A 24,443-nucleotide genomic window follows, 5' to 3' on the forward strand; every position below is an offset into this window, starting at 1 on the left:
CCATAACTTAGATTGTATCTTCTGATGGGTTTAGAATATTAGAATAGAAAACCGCTTTGAGAGCCAGTCGTGGCTGGGAAATGGAATACCAAAATTCATGAAGAAATGAGGCATCTTCTGTCCGCTGCTGACCAGTGAGCAACAGCTGCTGACCAGAGTCAACAGTTTTCTCCTCCCTGGGCAGAATATGATTAGGGGCAGCTTCGCCCAAATGGCCACAAGTCTGGTTCCTGGGAGGCTCCTGGTCACAAAAATGGCCTCTGCAGTGTGTAGACGCCTGAACCAAAGCTGGGTTGTCATTCGGGAGGCCGGTGGGAGGCTTGGAGGATTTTTGCTCGCCCCCCCGCTCCTTATGTTAGCAAGTCCCCCTTTTACTTGTAAAAGGGAATCTTCGCTCGATCCCCCCTTACAAGTATACACATACCAGTCTATGAGCTGGTTCTTAGAACTGGGAGCTGGTCCGGTTCGAACTTGGACTGCTCGAACCGGGCCAGTTCAATTCAAACCATGGTTCGAATCAAGCCGGCTCACACATCCCTACTTGGCAGTGAATAGGCTGAATATGACTATGGGCAGTATGTCCAATTCACTACAATTCACCACAAGTCTGGTTCCTGGGAAGCTCCCAGGGAAAGTCTCATCTGAACCCGCAAAAGTCTGATTCCTGAGCGGGACTGCCAATATTTGCACAACATTCTCCACCCGCCTCCAAATGTAGGTTAAAAATGTAGGTTAAAATGGATTATAATAAATTTTAATAATTCATTTTAATAACTGTTTTATGCTATTGTTTTTATTGTGTTGTGTATTTTAGCCTGTGTTGACTATTAAATATCTTCAGTTGTGTACACTGCCTAGAGATGTACATATCAGGCGGTATTAAACAAACAAAGAAATAAATAAAAATCAGGCAAATGTTGGCAGTCTGCCTCGGAAACTGGACTTTGGTGGATTTGGACACTGCACCCACTAGGCATGCCTACTCCCCAGGACCTGGAGCATCTTGAGAACTGGCCTTGTGGCGGATTGTGTGAAGTTGTCCTGTCTTTGGCTGTAGGCCTGGTACACAGATTAGTCTCTGACAAACCCTGCTACACTTTGAAATCTTGATTAGGAAGAGGTGATAATTCTTTTCACCAGGAGTGGCTTATGAGTGTCCTTGAAATGACGGGCTGACCATCACCGGAGACAGTGTACTGAGCTAAGAGGAACCATTGATATGTCCTCCCAATTTCAGTTTGCATGTTCTTTTTCATCCCGCCTGTCACAGAAGCAAAGAATGTATAATGCACCCTCACATTCAGGGATCCAAACTGAGCAAAGAATCTCTGGTTTCAAAATTCCAAAAACCACAGTGCGGAAAATTAATATTTTCCATTATCTTTTTGAAAATGACCTTGCTTTTTCTTCTTCCTCAGCCACCTTGAGTCTTGAATCATTCTAGGAACAATTGCAAGGGACAATAGAATTAAAAAAATAAATAAGTAAAATCTAAGACTGACCAGGGTCTCTGAAAAGTTCTGATTTTCTGTCCCACCTGGCAAAATTAAGCAGTTTGCGAAGTGACTCTGGCTTCATCCTCTGTTTCATGTGAATTTTTGTCCTTCTGTGATGCTCTGCTCAGGTTCTTATACTCATTTTCCACACCATAAAGTCACAATAGGGTTTTAAAAAAACATTTGGCACTGGGATTGAGCTCCCAAGCGGAGAGATCTCAGATTTGTAACATTGTGGAGAATATTTACTTTCAATGACTCTTCAGGATTTGGTGAATTTCAACTCTTACCACAAGGAGGTGCTTGGAGAAGAAACAAAAATAATGGGTGTCTTTGGCAGACAAATATTTAATGTTAATATTTAATATTTAGTGTGTATTTAATGTGACAATTTATCACCCCCTGCCTCCAAGGAACTCTCGAGTAATATATGGAGTTATACTATTTGCGGGAGGAAACACCCCTGTGAGGTAGGCTAGGTTGAAGAATGATTAGGGATATGCAAAATGTTTTGTTGTCAAAATGTTTCCGTTTGAAACGGGCTGTTTCAAGCTCAAAACAACCCTTTAAACAAAGGGGCCCATTTCAAGCTCTGAGCAAAACTACCCTATTTTGAGTTGAAATGTTTTAACATTTTGAGTGCCATTTGGGAGGTCTGTTTCCCCCTTTCTGATTGGTTTTCTGCCACTGGCTTCCGATTGGTTTGCCATCTCCTTCCTTCTTGGTTGGCTTGTTAACTTGAAAATCAAGTGTTGTCATGGGCAACTGTGCCCCTATTGGCTAGAGGAGGGAGCTCAAAGGAGGGTTTATGGGTTTCTCAGCAATGAGTATATTACACTGTCTTATTGCTGCTATAATTATCTGGATTTACTGGATCTCAGATTGACAAAGGCAGAACATTGGCACCTTCCTTCCTTGAGTTGTGGTTTGTTTTGTTTGTGAGATAGTGTTGTGGTGAGAAAAGGACAGTGGCAGCTCTCGCTCTCTCTGTTTATTTCTTGGTGATGAGCTCCAGGTCTGGCCTTGAGACTAACTTGTGCTTCACTCTTGTCTGCTGCTCTGCAATCTGCATGGCAAGGTATACTCAGACAAAATGTAGCTGAAGTTGCTGTATTTGAGCGTATGGTTATGCTTGCTGCTAAATGAGGGTGCTGCTATGACAGCTGTTGCAATGCTAGGTAGTCAGGAGTCATAATTGTGTGTGAGAGAGCAACTTGCCCTGCTAACTGGGCAAAGAGGCACCTTTTACCGTGGTGATTCGCTTTATTTAGCAGGGGGAGAGTAACTGGCCCTATCCACCCCCAGCACAGTACTTCCAGTGACTGTTGCTGGTGTGTGTCTTATGTTTCTTTTTAGAATGTGAGCCCTTTGGGGACAGGGAGCCATCTTATTTGTTAATTCTCTTTGTAAAGGGCGGTATAGAAATCGAATGATGATGATGATGATGATGATGATGATGATGATGCCAATGAAGTTACTGCAGCACAGGCACTGTAGCTGGCAGTGGATTCTGGGTCAGTGATTCTTTTCTGGCTGTTTTTGGACTGTGTGTGTGTTCTGTGTTGAGAAGGACAGATTCCCTTTGACTGTGTGCTTGCAGTGTTTTTCAAGGGAGGGATCCAAAATGCACTGCAAATTAATAACCTTTCCCCCAAACACCATTGGATCCTATGGGGGTTTGGGGGAAAGATTAAAATTAGTTTAAAATGGCTTGTTTGACCTTTTGTGGGTTGGGTGGTAGGTAGCACCCATCACGCCCTACCACAGAACCCAAATTGGTTTCCCTAAGAGCTACCCATGGGGAATAATGGGGTGTTAATAGTTTCCCTGTGGCCGAAACACTCGCAACGTTTCAAGCCACTACAGCCTCCACCCTGTTGAAACTGCCGGCTTGACCTCTGTTTCGATGAAACATTTTGGCCATTTGTGTTTCATTTTGAGTTTGAAATAAAAAGCAAAACCCGTTTTGTGCCCAATGAGCCCCTGGTGGCACAGTGGTAAAACTGCCGCCCTGTAATCAGAAGGTTACAAGTCCGATCCTGACCAGGGGCTCAAGGCTGACTCAGCCTTCCATCCTTCCGAGGTCGGTAAAATGAGTACCCAGAATGTTGGGGCAATATGCTAAATCATTGTAAACCGCGTAGAGAGCTCCAGCTATAGAGCGGTATATAAATGTAAGTGCTATTGCTATTGCTAAGTGCTATCTCTAAGAAAGATGTCCCCCCCAGGGTCACATGGGAGTTTTTCACACCCGGATTGTAGTTTGCATCTCCTCCAGAATGGAGGTTGTAAGTTCACACATTGGGCAAATTTACTCTGAAGTCCCTATGAGTTATCAGGGAACACTTCACATAAAATTTCGGTTTTTCATTGTGTGTTAGAATGAAGCCTGATTTCAAGGAGAGGAGAGCTGGTCTCGTGGTAGCAAGCATGACTTGTCCCCTTAGCTCAGAATGGTCCACCCTGGTTGCATATGAAAGGGAGACTAGAAGTGTGAGCACTGGAAGATATTCCCCTTAGGGGATGGAGCCGCTCTGGGAAGATAGGGCTGAGAGAGTTTCCTGCCTGCAACCTTGGAGAAGCTGCTGCCAGTCTGTGAAGACAATACTGAGCTAGATAGACCAATGGTCTGACTCAGTATATGGCAGCTTCCTATGTGCCTATATCCAGGGTAAAAAAAAATCCACTTTTTCGTTGGTGTTTTGGCGAAACCACAAACTCGCAGTAAAGCCTCGCAGTAAACCATAGTAAAGCCTGCTGTCTGGGAAAGCTCCCAGTGACCTTCATAGCTAAGCAGATAGGTGAGACTGAAAATTGTCCATGGAAAATGTTCCAAAATGACCCCCCCCACGGCATTTCCCCTCATGCTTTCTTTTTCTATGGCCTTAAGCCCATCACTTGCTTTCAGCCTCAGTCCCACAATCTGCTTTATGGGCATGTTAAGATTTATTTACTCTACAGGGCTGGTGTGAGGATTTCAACAAGCTAATTTATACAAAGCGCTTCGAACATCAGAAAGAATTGCTAGCTGTTCTTATAGTAACATTTTAGAAACAGATACGGGGGTTGAGCTGTGTCCGAAATCTGAACAGGCACGGCATCCTTCACTCCAGCAGTCTCTCAGACCTGGAGGGAGATGTCCTCTTATAAACCAATGGAATGCTAAGCCGGCCACTTCAAAGGACCGCGCCAGCCAATTACACGACTGGAGAGAAACTGGGCAAATGTAACTGGTTTGCATGTCGTATTCGGGTCACAGATTGCAACACTTTTCAGAAAGGGAAGGGATTTTATGAATTTATTTATAACATTGACACCCTGCCTTCCCAGCACACAGGGCGCTGAGGCCTGAAAGCTTGCAGAATGCCTAAGGATGTCCCAAATAATTTCCCAGAGACTTCTCACCCCATGAACTCCAATTTGAATTACATATTTGAATTACAGAAGCACAGGAAGGAAGGAAGGAACGAGAGGAGAGGAGAGGAAGGGAGAGGAGGAAGCCATTCTAAGAACTCTACTTTTGCTGTGTGGAAGAAAAGAAAAGAAAAAGAAAAGAAAAGAAAAAGAAAAGAAAAGAAAAGAAAAGAGAAAAAAAGGGAATATATAATATATTCCCTTTTATATATAATATGTGTTTGTGTCTGTCTATCTATCTATCTATCTATCTATCTATCTATCTATCTATCTATCTATCTATCTATCTAACTATCTAAACACTGCCTAGAATAAATAAAATGCCACCTAGAGACTTCAGTAGTGGGTGGTATATGAATATGCTAAATAAATAAATAATAAATAAAAAATACGAAGAAGGAAATGCGGGATAGGAGAGAGACAGAGGGAGGGGGAGGAAGGAAGGAGAAAAAGATAGAAACGTGACGGAAGGAAGATGTGAAGGAAGGAAAAAGGAAGAGCAGACAGAGAAAGGAGGGTAAAGTGAAAGATAGGGAAGGGAAAGGAGAGAGAGAGGTGAAGAGAAGGAAGGAAGGGAGAAAAGGATGGAAGTGAGGAAGGAGGATAAAAGACAAGGAAGGAAGATGATAGAGACATACAGAGGAAGAAAAGAAGGAGAGATATGGAGAGAAGGAAGAAAGAGAAAGGGGAGCGAGAAGGGCAGGCAGGCAGGAAGGGGAGCTGGTCAATAGCTCTTTGGATGGCTGCAGGAGGCAGGGTTTCTGCCAGCAGCAGCTCTTAAATCTGAGGCCCCTTCTCTCCTGCAGATTGATTGCCCTGTTTACAATTAAAGATGGCATCAGAAGAGAGCGTGGAAGGCGGCAGCCGTTACCAGGCCATTGTTATTTACGAGCACAACATAAATAGAGGTGTAAATGGAAATTATATTTCAGAGCCGTAATAAGGCGCATCCATCAGGCGCCGCGGAGGAAGAGGCTGTGGATCGTGCCACGCCTCGCCTCCTCCGGGACTCCCGCTTTTGCAGGGCCTGCCTTCAGCATCTTCCTTCTGGGCTGTCAATGGATGGAGAGGGGCTTTGTGTGCAAAAGGGAAATGGGCTGGAAAGGCTACGTGGGGGGCCGACGAAAGAGGCTAACTTGGCCCAGCAGCTTCTTAGATTCCTTGCCCACCAAATATTCTGGATGCTTTTCAGGTCTCTTCATCAGACACGGAGACATGAGAAGAATGTATATTATTATTATTATTATTATTATTATTTACATTTTATATCCCACTCTTCCTCCAAGGAGCCCAGAACGGTGAACAACATACTTAAGTTTCTTCTCACAACAACCCTGTGAAGTAGGTTAGGCTGAGATTTAAGTGACTGGCCCAGAGTCACCCAGCAAGTCTCATGGCTGGATGGGGATTTGAACTCGGGTCTCCCCGGTCCTAGTCCAGCACTATAACCACTACACCACGCTGGCTCCCATGGATCTACACGCTAGAAAATTGAAGAAGCTTCACTTCAGATATTGCATCATCATTATACTTTGCATCTTTTCCCACAAGGCAGGACCTGCTGTTCTAACTTGAAACAGTAAATTGGGTCATGAGTGTGTCTGCCCACATTCCCTACCAAGTCCCCATCTTCAAGGCAGCTTTTGCACCACCCATGGTATTTTACATCATCCTTTAACACCGCTTTGAGAATGTTTTTCAGTTGCAAAATAAATAATCTAAATAAATAATCATCCCCCCAACCCCTCGGAATTATTAAATAATAATAATAATAACAACAACAACAACAACAACAACAACATTTGATATCCCGCACTTCCTCCAAGGAGCCCAGAGAAGTGTACTACATACTTGAGTTTCTCTTTCACAACAACCCTGTGAAGTAGGTTAGGCTGAGAGAGAAGTGACTGGCTCAGAGTCACCCAGGAAGTCTCATGGCTGAATGGGGATTTGAACTCGGGTCTCCCTGGTCCTAGTCCAGCACTCTAACCACTACACCACGCCGGTGTAGTACAAAGTCAGGGATTCTTCATATATTTTATAGTGCTATCACTCATGACAAAGAATGGGAAGATAAGTCTCTGCCCCAAGAGGCTACAATTTGGAGGGAAAGCAACACAGGGGAGATAGCCGAGGAAGTGGGAGGTAGGGGAGGCAGGAGTAACAGGGGGAATCTGAGCTTTATTGTTATGCAGGGCTATTGGGAGCCAGGGTGGTGCAGTGGTTACTAGGACCGAGGAGACCCGAGTCCAAATCTCCTTTCAGTGATAAAACGCACGGGGCGACTCTGGGCCAGTCAGTGAGCCTAACCCACCTCACAGGGTTGTTGTGAGGATAACAATGACTATGTACATGGGCTCCTTGGAGGAAGAGTGGGGTATATATGTAAAAATAAATATATTTGGATGATGCTTTCTGACTGGCCTTCCTCTCACAGGATTAAGATGTGAGTGCCCGATGATTGTGACCAGGATGCTGAGCCTTAATCATGCGGAGGCTGGTTCATTCAAGTCACACCTCTATACAGGTTCCAAATATGAGGGCCGGCTTGAGGCTCAGGCAAAACCTACCCAGACGCCCTCCACTGCCCCCATCACTCACCTGGGCACTCACCTGGGCACCCTCCTGGCCACAGCAGGCAGGAGGATGGGCCGGCAATGGGAAGCAAACGCCTGCCCTCCTCGCCATGGCTACTGGCAAGGAGGGAGGGTGGGAGGTGGGGAACACCCACCCGCTCACTCTCCTCATTGTTCCCACCCCGACTCGCTGCGAAAGCGTGTGTTCCCCATCTCCCGCTGCCATGAGGAGGGGGTGGGATGCAGCAAACCTGGGTCTCACGTGACCAAGGTTGCCGCCGCCCTTGCTGGCTTTGCACCCTAAGCAGGCACTTACCTGGTTTTAATGGGTAGGCTGGCCCTGCCCAATATTATTTGGGGTCACAATTTTGGAGCATGTGAAGAGGTGCAGTTCAGACACAGGAACACAGGAAGCTGCCGTATACTGAGTCAGACCCTTGGTCCATCTAGCTCAGTATTGCCTACACAGACTGGCAGTGGCTTCTCCAAGGTTGCAGGCAGGAATCTCTCTCAGCCCTCTCTTGGAGATGCTGCCAGGGAGGCAACTTGGAACCTAAATCCTCTTCCCAGAGCAGCACCATCCCCTAAGGGGAATATCTTAAGAGTGCTCACTTATGGTCTCCCATTCAAATGCAACCAGAGTGGACCCTGCTTAGCTGGGGGATAAATCATGCTTGCTTGCTACCACAAGACCGGCTCTCCTTGCTACCCCAAGACTGACTAACCACCCCCTCATGTGATTAAGAAACGGTGCCCTGCAAGGGAGTAGCAAGGTTGGAGCAGGCCCTGGGGCAAGATTTTTAGAGCCTCCCGCCCCACTGCCTTCTCCAGGTGGTGCCTACCTGGATGGCTCAGTAAGGCGGAGCTGCCCCAATCCCAGTGAAAACATGCCTGTCTTAATGGGGCTGTCTGTCCTTGCTGGGATCAGGGCTGCCTCACCCAACCACCACGGTTCTTCTAGTGCCGTGATGTCCGAAAGCGGCCCGTGCGAATGGCAGGGATGCAGCAGGCAGATCCTGGACACTTGTGGGCCCTGGAACTTTGCCCGCCTCTCCATGGTGTACACGAACAGTCCTCTCCCATCTTAATCCCACTGTAGTGGGGCTATTCAGTAGGCATCACCCGAACCAACCCATCCTCTTGCTATTATATCTTATTTAAGTATCTGGCGTTAAATTTTCATACCACCTTTCATTAACACAATCCCAAGGTGGTTTACAATACATTAAAAAACCCTGCTGAGTAAAGCGACACCCTTTAAAGTGGGGCTTGTCTGATATTTAGCAGCGGGAGAGCAACTGGCCTTCTCCAACCCTAGAACAGCATCCCTCCAGTGGCTGTTGCTGGTATCTGCCTTATGTTTATTTTTAGATTGTAAGCCCGTTGGGGACAGGGGATCATCTCGTTGATGTATTATTTATGTTTCTATGTAAACCGCTTTGAGAACTTTGGTTGAAGAGCGGTATATATAAATATTCATAGTAGTAGTAATAGTAGTAGTAGTAGTAGTAAAGCAGCATAAGACTGTAGAAGTCACACAAGGACAATATTAAATTGGAATATTGAAAGGTTTTTTAAAAAACACACATAGACAATATGACCATAAAATACAGAGCAGCAGCCACAAAAACACTCCTAAAAAAGCCTGGGCAAAAAGCCAACTTGCTTTCTAAAAACTGTGATGGAGACTGAGGAGCGGATGGCCGCTGGGAGAGCATTCCAAAGAAAGGGGGCAACAACTGAGAAGGCCTTGTTTCCCCCGTGCATGACAGCCGAGCCTCCCCCATTGTCAGCACGTGGAGCATGACTGCCAATTTGTTTCCAGCTCCAATTCAAGGTGCTGGTTTTGACCTTTGAAGCCCTTAACGGTTTGGGCCCTGGATACCTGGAGGACCTACTTAAGGCAGAAACCCTTGGGAGCAAGCGGTCCTCCAGGTATCCAGGGCCCAAACCGTTAAGGGCTTCAAAGGTCAAAACCAGCACCTTGAACTGGAGCTGGAAACAAATTGGCAGCCAGGTTAGCCCTTTCAGAATAGGTGTAATATGATCCCAGCAGGCAGCTCCAGAGAAAATCCTAGCTGCCGCATTTTGCTCTAGCTGCAGTTTCCGAATTTTATTCAAGGACAGCCTTGAATAGAGCGCATTACAGTAATCCAGCTGTGATGTGACTAAGGCGTGGGTAACTGTGACTAGATCTGCCTTCTGGAGAAAGGGACACAGCTGATGCACGAGCCGAAGCTGTGCAAGGGCACCCCTGGCCACAACCTCCACCTGAGCTTCCAAAAGCAGAGCCAGGTCCAGTAGTACCCCCAAGCTGCGTACTTGCTCTTTCAAGGGGAGTGCAACCCCATCCAGAACCGGTTGAATCCCCTCATCCCGATTGGCTCTCCTACTGATCCACAGCACCTCCATCTTGTCTGGATTCAATCTCAGTTTATTCGCCCACATCCAACCCATCAGTGGGGTTGGATGTTGGGGTTGGGGTTAGTAATTACTAACAATTACTAATATTATTAGTAATATTAATGAATGGTTGTCACCATTTGAAGATAATTATATTGATGATTCAGTTTTTGTTCCTGCCTAATTCAAATGTTGATTTTCAATTATTTGACATTAATTGCTTATTCAATTGTTGCATAGCAATGCCCTGTGTTTATTCATGGATGGTTTCCATGTATTTTTCTTGCTTTTGGTTGTCAACGACTGTGTGTTGCTGAGTAGGGATGTGCAAATTAATTCAGGTACAAATCAACTTGTACCTGAATCTAGCTGATTTGGGTGATTTGGAGACAAAACAAATCACTCCTTTGGTCCATTGGCGAGATTTGGGTACAAGTCGAATCACACCTGATTTGATTTGAATCGATTCGAGTTTCTGAAACCTCCTATTAATTTCCCCAGATTCCCAGCTTTCATTTTATTTATTTTTTTAAAAAGCTAAGATCTAGCCCTTGTAGAAGTGGAGTTATGGAGCAAAATGTGTGGTCACTATTTTTCAAGCGTTTGGATTCTTTGGTGTATAATAACTTCCCCTCAATTAATCCCTATGAGGATCATTACACACCTTCATTTCTTCTATTCATTTTGACTCTCTTTTCAACAGTGCCAACTGTCAACTGCTATGTGCCAACTACAACCCACTCCCACCCACAAGGCAGTGGGGTACTACTCAGTTTATGTTCTAGGATTTTTTTTTGTTTAGGCTCTTTGGTGTCTAATAACCTTTCCTCATAATGAATCCCTATGAGGATTCATTACACACCAAAGAGTCTAAACACCTCAAAAAAAGCAGCCTAACAGGACTTCTCAACTAACTGATCTGGGGCAGCAGGATAGCAACAAAGTTTGATGCCCTTCCTCTTCCACAGGAATGGGCTACACAACTGGGTGTTGCTGGCCATGTGTATGCTGGTGCAGTGTGGGGAGTTATTGAGACGTCTACCACCCCAGCAGGAAGCAGAATGGGGTGGCTGAGTGCAGGTAAGGACCTGCCTCCTTTTTCTTATAGTTCTTGGGTCCATTTCCCTAAAAGTGCTCGAACTGCACGCGGAACCACGGTTTGGGCACATCCCTAACAGAAGACTTCCTGGGGAAGGGGTGTTGGAAATTGCCACTACCCTTCTGCACCAGATCAGTTAGTCGAGAAGTCCTGTTAGGCGGTTCCGTATGTCAGCCCCTATTTTCCCCAGTGAAAAAGCCGCCGTTCAGGACTCAAATGGAACCTGACATTTCCCCATTATAGAAGCCTTTCCGTTCCAGTTTAACAATTTTCCAGAGTGGATTGAAAAATGGCACCTTCCCTATCGCATCGGGTTTTGACACAAAGCCACTTCCCCAATTCCTTGAAAACACGGCTGTCCTACAAAGGACACCAGCTGTGCTTCAGGGAGACAAAGGGGAGGAAGATAAAAGCGAACCACTTGGATCTCGCAAAGGCATCTGTGTGCAGCGACAGGTTTCCCTGGGCGGATTTACTCGAGCGGCTGCACACGAGCCGCCTCCATGAGGGGAGGGGAAGCCCCTGTCCTCATCTTGGCCTTGCCAAGTGATTATTAAGTTTTCTGCCCTAAGGAAACCCTCTCTGTGTCGACCTGGATGCCACAGCATCAGAGTACACCTGCTACGAAGCACACCTGTTCTGATCTCCCATGGGACAGCACAAGCTGCAACAGCAGCAACTAATATTTATATACTGCTTTTCATCAGAAGTTTCCAAAGCAGTTTATGAAGAGAAATAATAAATAAATACGATGGATCCCTGCCCTCAAAGGGCTCACAATCTAAGAAGAAACATAAGATAGACTTCAGCAACAGTCACGGGAGAGGTACTGTGCTGGTGCTGGATAGGGCCAGTTACTTCCCCCCTGCTAAATATAGAGAATCGCCTTGTTAAAAGGGTGCCTCTTTGCCCAGTTAGCAGGGGTCAGGACCCAGTTAGCAGGTTTCAGGACCATGGAGAGCTCTGAGGTGATGCATACCTCTGGCAGTGTCCTTTGATGACTCTTGGCCCTGACTCCAATTTCTTAAGCTTCAACCCTCCAACGGAGGGGATGGATCCCAAGTGCGTGGTGACAAGGAGGCCAGCCCCAGGACAAGATTTAGATGGTCTCCAGCACTGTCGACTTGGAATGTGCGAAACGTTTTGGATATAAAATGTTTTGTACCCAAAACAGCCTGTTTCGGGTGTTTTGTAGACAAAACAAAACACCCATTTTCCAGATCCAAAAGTTTTGTATACAAAACAAAACGTCCCTGTTTTGGCTACAAAATGTTTTGTTGTTTTGGACCTCCATTTTGTGGTGATCTCTGAGTCAGTCTCCATTTTGTGTTTGACATCTCTTTGAATTTCCCACCCTTCCAGCCTTCTGATCAGTGACCTAAATCATGGGCTGACCTGCTGACAATTCTCTCCTTGTTCCCCATTGGCTCTTTTGATTCTTCCCACTCTTTACTGACCCCACGTTGGCCAGGGGAAGGGTTGCTAACCCATGGAGTGCTGGGTTCTACTTTTTCTGTGGTGTTCTGAGTGTAGATTCTCTGGTAGCATATGAGAGTGGATTCTTGTTTTTCACTGAAAATCTCATATGCTACCAGAGAATCTACAATGAACACCTCAGAAACAACAAAACCCAGTACCCCACAGGCTTGTGGGTATGGGGGTGGTTGGCACCCTATGTGCACTACACAACCCCTCGCTCTGGGCAACCCCAGTGCCCCCCAAGTGGAATTATGGGGCTGCGGAAACCTCCATTATTCCCTATGGGAGAAATCTTAAAGACACGTAAACTTCAAAAAACCACAAAAGATCAGCCCTTTGCCCAATTCCTTTGAAATAATTCTGGAAGTTTCCTTGCCCCCATTGGGCACTACCACCCACCACACTCTGCTCTGGGTCATCCCTTTCCCCTTGATTTGAAGTGATACATTTGCTGGAATCCCCATTATTCCCTATGGGAAAATTCTTAAAGATGTGTAAACTTAAAAAAGGTTCACCAAAAAAATCAGCCCTTTGCCTAATTCCTTTGAAATTTGGGTGGTAGCTTCCACCCATTGGACACTACCACCCCCCACACTATTTTTGCCCTGGGACCCTTTTTAAAAATCCAAATCGATTCGGATTCGGATGCGGAAGATTTGGCTACAAAACAGGGCTGATTCGGATTCAGAAAATTTGGGTACAAAACAAAACGGGGATGTTTCGATTTGGATACAAATTGAAACAAGAAAATTCCAAAATGCACACCCCAACTGTTGACACTCACCTGCTGCTCATGCTCTGCCCAGCTTCCCTTTGGTGCACCAGGCTGTGTTATGGTCCAATGATATCACCATGCTGGTGAGCCACATCACAGCCAGCCAAGAGAGACAGGCTGGCAGCAGCAGCAGCACCACAACACTGGGCACCTGGTGACCCAAGAGTCAGGGTTTGAGGGCAAGGGAGACACCAGTGGCCCCTGGGAGTCCTGTGGGCATTAGCAGTCCAGGGACTTCTCCCTCCATTATAGCGATGCCCGTGGTGGATCCTTAAAGGGACAGCCCCGGGTCTGGAGCTGAGCACTTTGCCATATTTCAGCCACATCTCATAAGAACAGCCCTGCTGGATCAGGCCCAAGGCCTATCTAGTCCAGCATCCTGTTTCACACAGTGGCCCACCAGATGCTGCTGCAAGACACAGACAGGAGTTGAGGGCATGCCCTCTCTCCTGCTGTGACTCCCCTGCAACTGGTACACAGAGGTGTCCTGCCTTTGAGGTTAGAGATGGCCTATAGCCACATATATAGCTAGTAGCCTATTATAGACCTCTCTTCCATGAAGTGATCCAAACCCTTCTTAAAGCCATCCAGGTTGTTGGCTGTCACCACATCTTGTGGCAGAGCGTTGCACAAGTTCATTATAGCCTTGCCTCATAAGAAAGGTGCTCTAGGCCCCTGATCATCTTGGTTGCCCTCTTCTGCACATTTTCCAGTTCTACAATGTCCTTTTTTAGATGTGGTGACCAGAATTGTACGCAGTACTCCAGGTGTGGCCGCACCATAGTTTTGTATAAGGGCATTATAATATTAGCCGTTTTATTTTCAATCCCCTTCCTTATGATCCCTAGCATGGAATTGGCCCTTTTCACAGCAGCCGCACATTGAGTCGACACTTTCAATGAGCTGTCCACCACGACCCCAGGATCCCTCTCCGTGGTCAGTCACCGACAGCTCAGATCCCATCAGCATATACTTGAAGTTGGGGTTTTTCATCCCAATGTGCATTACTTTACACTTACCAACACTGAACCGCATTTGCCACTCACCTGATGCATTTTCTGTATTGGCAAGCAGCACTGGAGGATGAGAGGTTTCCCATACATCTGAGTCTGAACCCCCAGGTGAGTCCAGCTCAGGAGTGGAGCCTCCCTAAGGGTCTGTGTTTCCAGGGCTTCTCATTGCCTGGTTCATCCTCATTGCCAGGCCTGGATCCCACACCTCAACAGCTGTTGTTGGTGATGGGGGTTTGCCTGGCTCTTCCCTCTTGGGATCTGAGTGTCATTTGAACCTTAACATTGTTGGTAAGGGGTGGGTCAATCTGCTGGGCCTGGGTAGCAGCTATAAAATGAGTCATCAGCTCCAAACATCTGCTGGAGCAATATCCTTTTCAAGCCTGCTGCACCCAGTTCTCTTGATCACTTGCTTTGAGCTGTCCTTGGTCCTGATTCCTTTTTGCCCTGGAGCTGTCCGAGATTTGTGAATGTCCCAGATCCCTGCCTTGGTAGAGGCCCCAGCTGGGAAAAGATAGCCTACACAACATCTTTTGCCAACAGTATTCAAAGTCAGATGCCTCAGAGAACCCTACAAAATAGAATGGAGAGACATTCATGAGCATGAAAACTCCCAAGGGAGATAAGTTAGTCACTGGATGTTGCAGGGCCGTGAAGAGCAAGCCACAGCTGAGTAGCAGTGCTAATGTTTTGTATGCAGAAGGGCACTGGCCCAGTCTCCAAAAGTCTCCTGTTACATGAGATTAAGCCAGGCAATAGGATGAAGCTGGTCTTGCAGTAGCGAGCATGAATTGCTCAATTTGCTAAGCAGGGATCACCTTGGTTTGCATTTGGATGGGTGACTACGTGTGAGCACGGTCTGCTGTAAGATATTCCCCTTGGGGTATGGGGTCCTAGCTCAGTGGCAGAGTCCCTGTTTTGCATGCAAAAGTCCTGGGTTCAGTCCCTGGCAGAATCTCCGAGAAGGGCTGAGAAAGACCCCTTTCCGAAACCCTGGAGAGCTGCTGGTGGTCAGTGCAAGCAACACTGAACTAGATAAGACAGCTGCCTATGTTCCCATGTACAGGCTCTCAGGTGGGATAGAACCTGGAAAGCAGTCTGCAGCCAGAAGAGACAGCGGTGAACCAGTGATCCAATTTTGTAGAAAGCAGCTCCATATGTTGCTCAGCTGCTGAGAGAGCCTAGCAGAAAGATATATTTCTCCCTATGTTCCTATATCCAGGATCTCAAGTAGGGTAGATCCTGGAAAGCAGTTTGCAGCCAGAAGAGACGGCAGTGAGCCAGTGATCTCATTTTGTAGAAAGCAGCTCCATACGTTGCCCAGGTGCCAAGAAAGCCTAGCAGAAAAATATATTCCTCACTGAGATCTGCGTTTTTGTTAGTCTAAACGCTTGACAAAGGAGGCCAGTGTGTTGGCGTGCATGCAGGTTTTTGCTCCTCCTGCTGTTCTCTGGATCGGGGCCCCAAAGGGTAAAAGGCAGGCACAGTCCTTGATCTCAGCCTCTCCCCGGGATGCCTGAGGCAGCCGGCTGCAGCTAACTGTGAGGCTATTTATCCTGTCCGGCATCTCCCCGGAACGCTGGCTGCTATTCTCGGCATTCGTAGCATTGCAGGAACATCTGGACGGGGAGATAGTGAGCGGAAAAGCGGAAAAGCGGGCTAGGCAAGCACAACTGGGACAGAATGAGTCCCAAGGTGGACAGAACCAACCACTGCCGTTCTGGCTGGAGTCCCCACCAAAACCCACAATATTGTGGCTTGGTCCCTTTTGACTGCTGATCTGAAAATCCCGCCATCCATTTATAAACCTGCTAAGCCTTTGAAAAATCTGCGTTATCACGATGCTGGGAATCACCCACCCAGAGAGGCTAGTCTTTCGAGGACTCCTCTGAGGAACGGAGGCAGGGGCATCCTCTCTAGTCATGGCGGAGGGGACGGAACTCCCGTGGCCGGTTGGCTCATCCACTGAACCATCTGCATCTTCTTCCAGTTGCAGAGTTTCTGGACCTGGGGTGGGTGCTGACAATGCTGAGGAAATGGAACTTTGCAGGTGCACAGAGACACTCTCCTTTTGGTCTTAACTTTGCATGCTCTAGGTATGAGCCAAAGCGCTGAAAGCAAGACCTGGGCCTGAGCCCTGTTAATGCTGGCTGAGTTAGCAATTACTCATTAATGATGAGTAGAGTAGATGGGTAAATTAGAGTAGATGGGTTAATTAATGATGAGTAGATGGGTTTGGATGACTTCATGGAGGAGAGGTCTATCAATGGCTACTAGTCGGAGGGCTGTGGGCCACCTCCAGCCTCAAAGGCAGGATGCCTCTGAGTACCAGTTGCAGGGGACTAATGGCAGGAGAGAGGGCATGCCCTCAACTCCTGCCTGTGGCTTCCAGCGGCATCTGGTGGGCCACTGTGCGAAACAGGATGCTGGACTAGATGGGCCTTGGGTCTGATCCAGCAGGGCTGTTCTTATGTTCTTATGATGGAACAGCATTTTCGGCAAGGTCGGAGGCATCATTCCCATGATTCACATGATCTGGAAGCGAAGCATCACATCAGGAAGCTGGTTGATTCAAGGGCTGCAGCTCATGATATCCTTGCCTCTGCTCTGAATCATTTAAATATCACTACGACTGCAGATATTTATATATCGCTTCATAACTGAGCAAAGAGGCACCTTTTGAAAGTGGCGATTCTCTTACATTTAGCAGGGGGAGAGCAACTGGCCCTGTCCATCCCCAGCGCAGCATCCCTCCAGTGGCTGCTGTTAGGGTCTCTCTTATGTTTCTTTTTAGATTGTGAGCCCTTTGGGGACAGGGAGCCCTCTTATATATTTATTATTTATTTCTGAGTGTAAACCACGTTGGGAACTTTTGTTGAAGAGTGGTATATAAATATTCCTTGCAGTAGTCGTTTTCAGCAAAAAAATACTCACAGAGGTTTACACAGAAAAACAAATAACATAGTATTATTATTACTGTATTATTAATACATATTATCGGCAGGCATTAATGACAGTGACCCATGCTCTTGTTATCTCCCGCTTAGATTACTGTAATGCTCTCTATCTAGAGTTACCTTTGAGGACGATCGGGAAGCTACAACGGGTCCAGAATGCAGCGGCTCACCTACTCATGGGTGCCAGAAAATATGACAGGGTAACACTTCTCCTGCAGTAATTGCACTGGTTCCCTATTTGCTTCCGAGTTCAATTTAAGGTCCTGGTTTTGACCTTCAAAGCCTTGCGGGGTTTGGCACCTGTCTACCTATAGACCTGCCTCTCCCATCCAGTTACATCCCATCCGGTCAGATCATCTCAAATGGCCCTTTTGTCGGTCCCTGATTTCCGAGAGGTTCGGGGCGCTAGGATCCGGGAAAGGGCCTTTTCAGTTGCGGCCCCACTTCTCTTCCCCTCCAGATTCGTTTAGCCCCTTCCTTACTGATCTTCAAATCTCTATTGAAGACTTTTCTTTTTCACCAGGCTTTTGCCCTGTAGTTTACCTATTTGGTTTTTTCTTTTTTGTTAGTTACTGCAGTTTTTAATTTAGAATGTAATTTTAATGTTGTCTTGCTTTGCATGTTTTTGTATACTGCCCAGAGTCTTCGGAGTGGGCGGTATATTAAATGTTTCAAACAAACACACAAATAAATTTATTCGAATCGAAGAGGACTCTGATTTTAAAACAATTTCCTTAAAAAGTAGAGATTAAATACAAATTATACCTGCACTTACATGAAGGAACAGGACTCTGGGCTTAAGACAACCTCCTGATTACTACTAACACAAACAAAACAAAACAAAAACTTGGATTCAAGAAAATACCATAAATAAAGAAGGCAGCTTCCTGCCCCCAAAGGGCTGACAATCTAAGAAGAAACGGAAGGTGGACCCCAGCAACAACCGCTGGAGGGATGTTGTGCTGGGGTTGGATAGGGTCACTTGCTCTCCCCCTGCTAAATATACGAGAATCACTATATTGTCCCTGCTCCAGCCAACACAGACACAATAAAAGAGCCTTCGCACGGCATGCCGATCTTCTTGCTGCAGCCTCCGCTTTTATCTGACTAGCTGCCTGCCCTGTGCGTCCTCCCCCCACCCGCACCCTCCGGCTTTCGTCTTTCCTCCACCACCTCTGGCCGGCCGGCTGTCACCATGGAATCTTCGCGATGGCTGGTCGCATTGTCTTTCCCTGACTCTCGAGCCATCAGCGCGGGCCCCCATTTCTACTCCACTTGGCCCGTCCCTTGCAAACGCCTCTAAGTGCTTTCTGCAATTAAGGACTCGGTGGCGGGGAGTAGGGGCGACTGGGTGGGGAGAAACCCAGTGGGAGCGTGTGGCTGCATCTTTGCGCCTGCCCATCCCCTTCGCCAAGAAGCACCCGTTGCGAATATTTCTCACACAAGGGGGACACAGAGAATGCAAAGGCCCATGGCTCACGAAACTGCCACATGGAGTCCTCGGAGTCCTCGCTTCTGAATTCCTTGGGCTTCTTTGGGGGGCTTCAGGCCCTGTACTATGCCCCATGTCTTGCTGAAGGAGTGACTCCTAAAGTGGCGTCATGGGAAATGTAGCTAGAGGCCCTCGAAAGGCATGCCAGGCGGCAGGGGCGTAGCAAGGTTGGAGTGGGCCCGGAGACAAGATTTTAAAATGGCTCCCCCCTCACTAAAGCTCAGCTCATGAAGTCAAGAAATCTTAAATGAGGCTGAATAGTGGTAACAAAAAGCATAGTAAAAATTATATCTCTATCTCTATCTCTATCTCTGTCTCTGTCTCTGTCTCTGTCTCTCTCCCTCTCCTATGTACCACAATAGAACATCATCCTAAATTATTTTTTAAAAGATTTTGTAAATTGTGGACAGTGCAAGTCATTTAATGGTACTAAAGAAAGACCTCCTGTTCTGGTAGCTCCAGAACACTCTTCCAGGTCTTGACACTCACATCAATTTCGGAGGATGAATACAACTGAAGGAAGCCTGGGTGGGTTTGTGGCTGGGGGAGTCAGTCATGTGACTTGCCTCTGGGGGGTCCCCCCAAGGCAGTGGACCCCCTGACAACTGTCTCCCCTTGCCCTATTATAGTTACGCCCCTGCCAGACGGATATTCTGGGTCCGGTACACTGCATGCGGGTTGCCCCTGAAGTCATAGGAACATAGGAAGCTGCCATATACTGAGTCAGACCATTGGTCCATCTAGCTCAGTATCGTCTACCCAGACTGGCAGCGGCTTCTCCAAGGTTGCAGGCAGGAATCTCTCTCAGCCCTATCTTGGAGATGCTGCCAGGGAAGGAACCTGGAACCTAGATGCTCTTCCCAGAGCGGCTCCATCCCCTGTGGGGAATATCTTCCAGTGCTCACACTTCTAGTCTCCCTTTCATATGCAACCAGGGTGGACCCTGCTGAGCTAAGGGGACAAGTCATGCTTGCTACCACAAGACCAGCTCTCCACCCCCTCCTCCCTGAGAGGGGCTCCCAGGTTTCAGACCAAGGCTAAACACAGTGTGTCCCAAGAACAAAAAGGTTGAGTTATGCCTCCCATATTCACTGCACCAGCACTGCACTAGCAAGAACTGCAATGCAGGCTTCGGCCCCTCTTTTCTTAGGGTTCAATTGCAAAGCATATTGAGTGGCTGTTCCTGCCCCCTAACTCAAATGATTGCCTGCTTGCCTGTCAGAAAATAGGAAGCAGCCTGATACTTCTGTATGCAATGCATGCACACTGCCACTAGTATTCATCTATTAAGGCAGCAGTTTGTAAAGACCTAATGGTGCAGCAGGGAAATGACTTGCCTAGCAAGCCAGAGGTTGCCGGTTCGAATCGCCGCTGGTATGCTTCCCAGACTATGGGAAACACCTATATCGGGCAGCAGCGATATAGGAAGATGCTAAAAGGCATTATCTCATACTGCATGGGAGGAGGCAATGGCAAACCGCTTCTGTATTCTACCAAAGACAACCACAGGGCTCTGTGGACACCTGGAGTCGACATTAACTTGATGGCACACTTTACCTTTACCTTTTCATAAACATCTTACAGCTAATTTAAACCTAGAGGAACCATCTACTCTTCAGTAAAAAAGAAAGAAAAAAGGTTTACTTTTGGAGTGTGCACCCACACTGGGAGAGGAGTCTGCCCAGGGTGTTTCTTCAAGAGTCACTGTTCTGGGCAATGTCTCCTCCCAAGGTGAAGAAGGCTCTGTATCAGGCATGATCTAGTGACCCAATCACATCCCATGTGGAGCTGCAACAGAATAATCCAGACCATACACCAGGGCTATTTAAATAATTTCAGCCCTCCTGCAGAGCAGATGTTGGCTTACAGCTCTCATCATCCCTGACTTCTGGCCACTGTGGCTAGGGATTCTGGGAGCTGTAGTCCAAGAACAGCTGGAAGGCCTCAGTTGAGTAGGCCTGACCTAAACAAAGATAAACAGATGTCACTTGCAGACAGATAGCTCCAGGGAACTAAAGTCTGGTGCTTAATTTCTAGATAAAGCCAAAGGATGTAGAGCTTTATTATGCATCTTAGGGGCCTTTCCGAGCTCATTAACACCCCGAATCAGAGTTCAGGACTCTTGGAAGTGAAAGAGCTCAGAAAGTGGGCTCAAGCGGCGAATTGCCTTTATCGAGGAAGCTCAACTCTTCAGATGGCTCGCTTAACAAGACTTGCAGAACACCTCTTTTCCTTTACAAGCAAACGAAGATAAATTCTGCATGACCTTAGCTGCTCAGCAGTTCAGGTCAAGCAATGCTTCATCTTTATTCTGAAGAACTGTTGAGGACGTCACTGGAAAACCAAGGACTAAAGGGCAGGAGGAGATCACAGAGATGTAGTAAATTATGAATTATGCGGATGGGGCAAGACAAATAAAAATGAGCTCTCTCTGTCACACAGCAAGGGGCTGGACTCGAACCAACAGGCTGAACTTACAGAATTAACCAGTGGGCTGAACCAAGAAAGATGGTGAGGGGTCTGAAAACCAAGGACCATGGGAAATGGCTGAAGGAGCTGGGCATGTTTAGCCTGGAGAAGAAAAGATTGATGGCAGGGTGGGGTGGGGGACACCTGAGAGCTTCTTTCAAAGATCGGAAGGGCTGCCACACAGGAGAAGAAGCGGATTTGATCTCTGTTGCTCCTGAGGACTAGAAACAATGGGTTGAAATTAAAAGGAAGCAGATTCAGGCTAGACATTAGGAGGAATTTCCTGAGTAAGAGCTGTTGGACAGCGGAACAGTCTGCCTCATGCAGGGGTAGGGTCTTCTTTGCTAGAGGTTTCCAAACAGAGGCTGGTGGGGGCTTGAGCTAGAAGACCATTAAGGTCCCTTCCAACTCTACAATTCTATTATTCAGACCCTGGAGCAAAGTTGTTCTAGTGCTGATTGGTGAAGGATTCTCTGAACTGGTTGAGGAGGCTGTCTGTAGTGTCTCTGCAGGAACATAGGAACATAGGAAACTGCCATATACTGAGTCAGACCATTGGTCTATCTAGCTCAGTATTGTCTTCACAGACTGGCAGCAGCATCTCCAAGGTTGCAGGCAGGAATCTCTCTCAGCCCTATCTTGGAGAAGCCAGGGAGGGAACTTGAAACCTTCTGCTCTTCCCAGAGCGGCTTCATCCCCTGAGGGATCACACATCAAGTCTCCCATTCAGATGCAACCAGGGCAGACCCTGCTTAGCTAAGGGGACAAGTCATGCTTGCTACCACAAGACCAGATCTCCTCTCCAAGTCAGTGCTCTGGGCTGGTCTCTTTTCAGTCAGTTTACCTAGGAATGGAAGAATTCCCATGTTCTTGCACTAGCTATGACTAGAACATTCAATCACTCCCAATTCAGAAACAGAAAAATCACCTTGTCTTATGTAAGGACTGACTGCCCCTGAACCTAGGCATAGAAACTGTACACTCGCTTGTCCTTGGAGGAGGATAAGGATTCTGCAGGTTCCTTATCCAGGATCTCAGACACTTCAGGAACAAAAGATACAACAATGAGGAAGCTTCTGAATTGCACAGTCCTCTGCTGTTGCCAGGATACTGTCATCACAGAGACCTAGACATCCTCCCCGCCTTCCCAGAAACAGCAAAGGCAGAGGGAGACTCAGTGTAAACTGCGCTGGAAAATCCCCAAGGAGCTGAAGCAAGTCACAGATTGATTCGTCGGGAGTTGTGGCCGGGACAGCCTCTGGCAGCTTGGAATAAAGACATTTCATCTAGATTTGATTCTTGCTGGTGCAACGTCTTTGCTTCCTGGCTAGGAATGAGTGGAGTCTCCTGCTTTGGTTCTTTATTATCTTATATCTGTTTGTGAAAGTGCTGGAAATGTTATGATCCCTTTGGGTGCATAACCAGGGCACTTGTGGGCGAGAGGGAGGTACCAGCAGACTTAGGGGAACCTAGTTACCTCCCCCCCCTTTATATTTTTCATCTAAAAGAAAACGTAAGGGGGCAACCCCCCCCGACTGTCCCAGTGTGACTCAATGGAATGGAATGTTTATGGACTGAGGTGGCAGTTAACAGACAGGTAGGCAGAGGAAAGAGGGCTTGAACAAAAACAGTAGGGAATTTCTCAGCTTGAAGACAACTCCTTCAAGACAGTCACAACCCCTTCGGCCTAAAACATTCACCATGCTCATGCATAGACTCAGATAACATGTGCATGCATACCAGGGATATACTGCAACATTTTATTGGACTCATACTCATTATTATGGTTCCTTCTGCTCATTTACATCACTGAGTAGTGCAATGCAGTAATTTAGTATGAATGTGAGCCACTACCTTATTTTGTTTGTTGTGAGCAGCTTTTAAGGGCCCAGTTTGGGTGGACAGTGCAAGATATATGCATTTTTAGAAATATAAATAAAAATACTACTCATGGGTCAGCCATGAGGAAAGAATTGTGGATTGCAAGAAGGCACCTTGCAATTTAGGATCAATTGCCCAGTTGGGTAGAATGGCATATTTATCAACACAAATTCTGCCCACAGCAACCCAGCTCGTCTGACCTTATCTACACTGAGCCACCTGATCTTTGGGTTGTCCTTGAGTACTTCTGGAACTAGGACAAGCTGTGATGGGAGAAATGTGGCTATCAGGGCTGGAGCACCTCCAGGTTAGTGCTTTGCTGCCCCCTGTGGTGGATTCTGGGCCTGCATTGTTATGCCCAGGCACAGAGAGGCAGCAACAGGAAGCAAGAGCTCAGGAAAAGAGCTGTTGATCCAGCAAAGGCCAGCTCCAAATGGATTATATAGCAGCCACATTATTAACTAACTAACTAACTAACTAACTAACTAACTAACTAACTAACAACTAACTAATTCAAAGATTTAATATACTGCCCAATTCACAGACGTAGGGCGGTGTACAAGGCAAGAACAGCATCCGAGATTGAGAGAGAGAGAGAGAGAGAGAGAGAGAGAGAGAGAGAGAGAGATTTAAAGGACGAATGCCTGGTGGAAAAGATACATCGTCAATAAGATCTTAAAGGCTGAAAGAGAGGAAGCAGACCAAATCTGGGGCAGTGTGTGTGTGGGGGGGAGAAAATTCCAAAGTGAAGACGTGGCAACAGAGAAAGCCCTTCCATGGGCCCTAGTACTACGGACCTCTCTGAGACCAGGGACTGAAAGAAGGACAACCTGAGAAGATCTCACCGGATGGGACAGAATTGGCCAGGAGAGGCGGTCCAGAAGGTAAGCAGGTGCTAAGCCCTGAAGGGTTTTAAAGGTAAGAACCAGCACTTTGAATTGGACCCGGAAGCAAATAGGTAACCAGTGCAGCGACCGCAAGAGAGATGCCACACTATCATATCTCCTAGTGCCCATAAGCAGGTGGGCTGCCACATTCTGGACCAACTGAAGCTTCCAGGTAGTCTTCAAAGGGCACCCCAGGTAGAGCACATTACAGTAATCCAGACGAGAGATGACGAGGGCATGAGTGACAGTTGCCAGGGCCTGCTGGTCGAGATCAGGCAGCAACTGGCGGTCCAGCCAAAGATGGGCAAAGGCCCCTCTGGCCATGGCCTCCACCTGCTGCTCGAGCAGGATCCACGAGTCCAAGAGGACCCCCAAGTCACAGACCACCTCCTTCAGGGTGGTCCATGCAACCCCGTCCAGGGAGAGACTCAGACTCGGCAATTGGCCAGATCAAGGAGGAAGCAAAAGCAACTCAGTCTTGGAGGGATTAGGTCGGAGCCTGTTT

General features: G+C 47.1%; 1 protein-coding gene across 1 annotated transcript in view; it reads right to left on the reverse strand.

The window, feature by feature from the left end:
* SEMA6B (semaphorin 6B) overlaps positions 1–24,443 on the reverse strand; it is a 261,480-nt gene that overhangs the window by 204,105 nt on the left and 32,932 nt on the right. The gene's annotated exons all lie outside the window — the stretch shown is intronic.

The sequence above is a fragment of the Hemicordylus capensis genome, chromosome 2, assembly GCF_027244095.1.
Source record: "Hemicordylus capensis ecotype Gifberg chromosome 2, rHemCap1.1.pri, whole genome shotgun sequence".
Lineage (NCBI taxonomy): Eukaryota > Metazoa > Chordata > Lepidosauria > Squamata > Cordylidae > Hemicordylus > Hemicordylus capensis.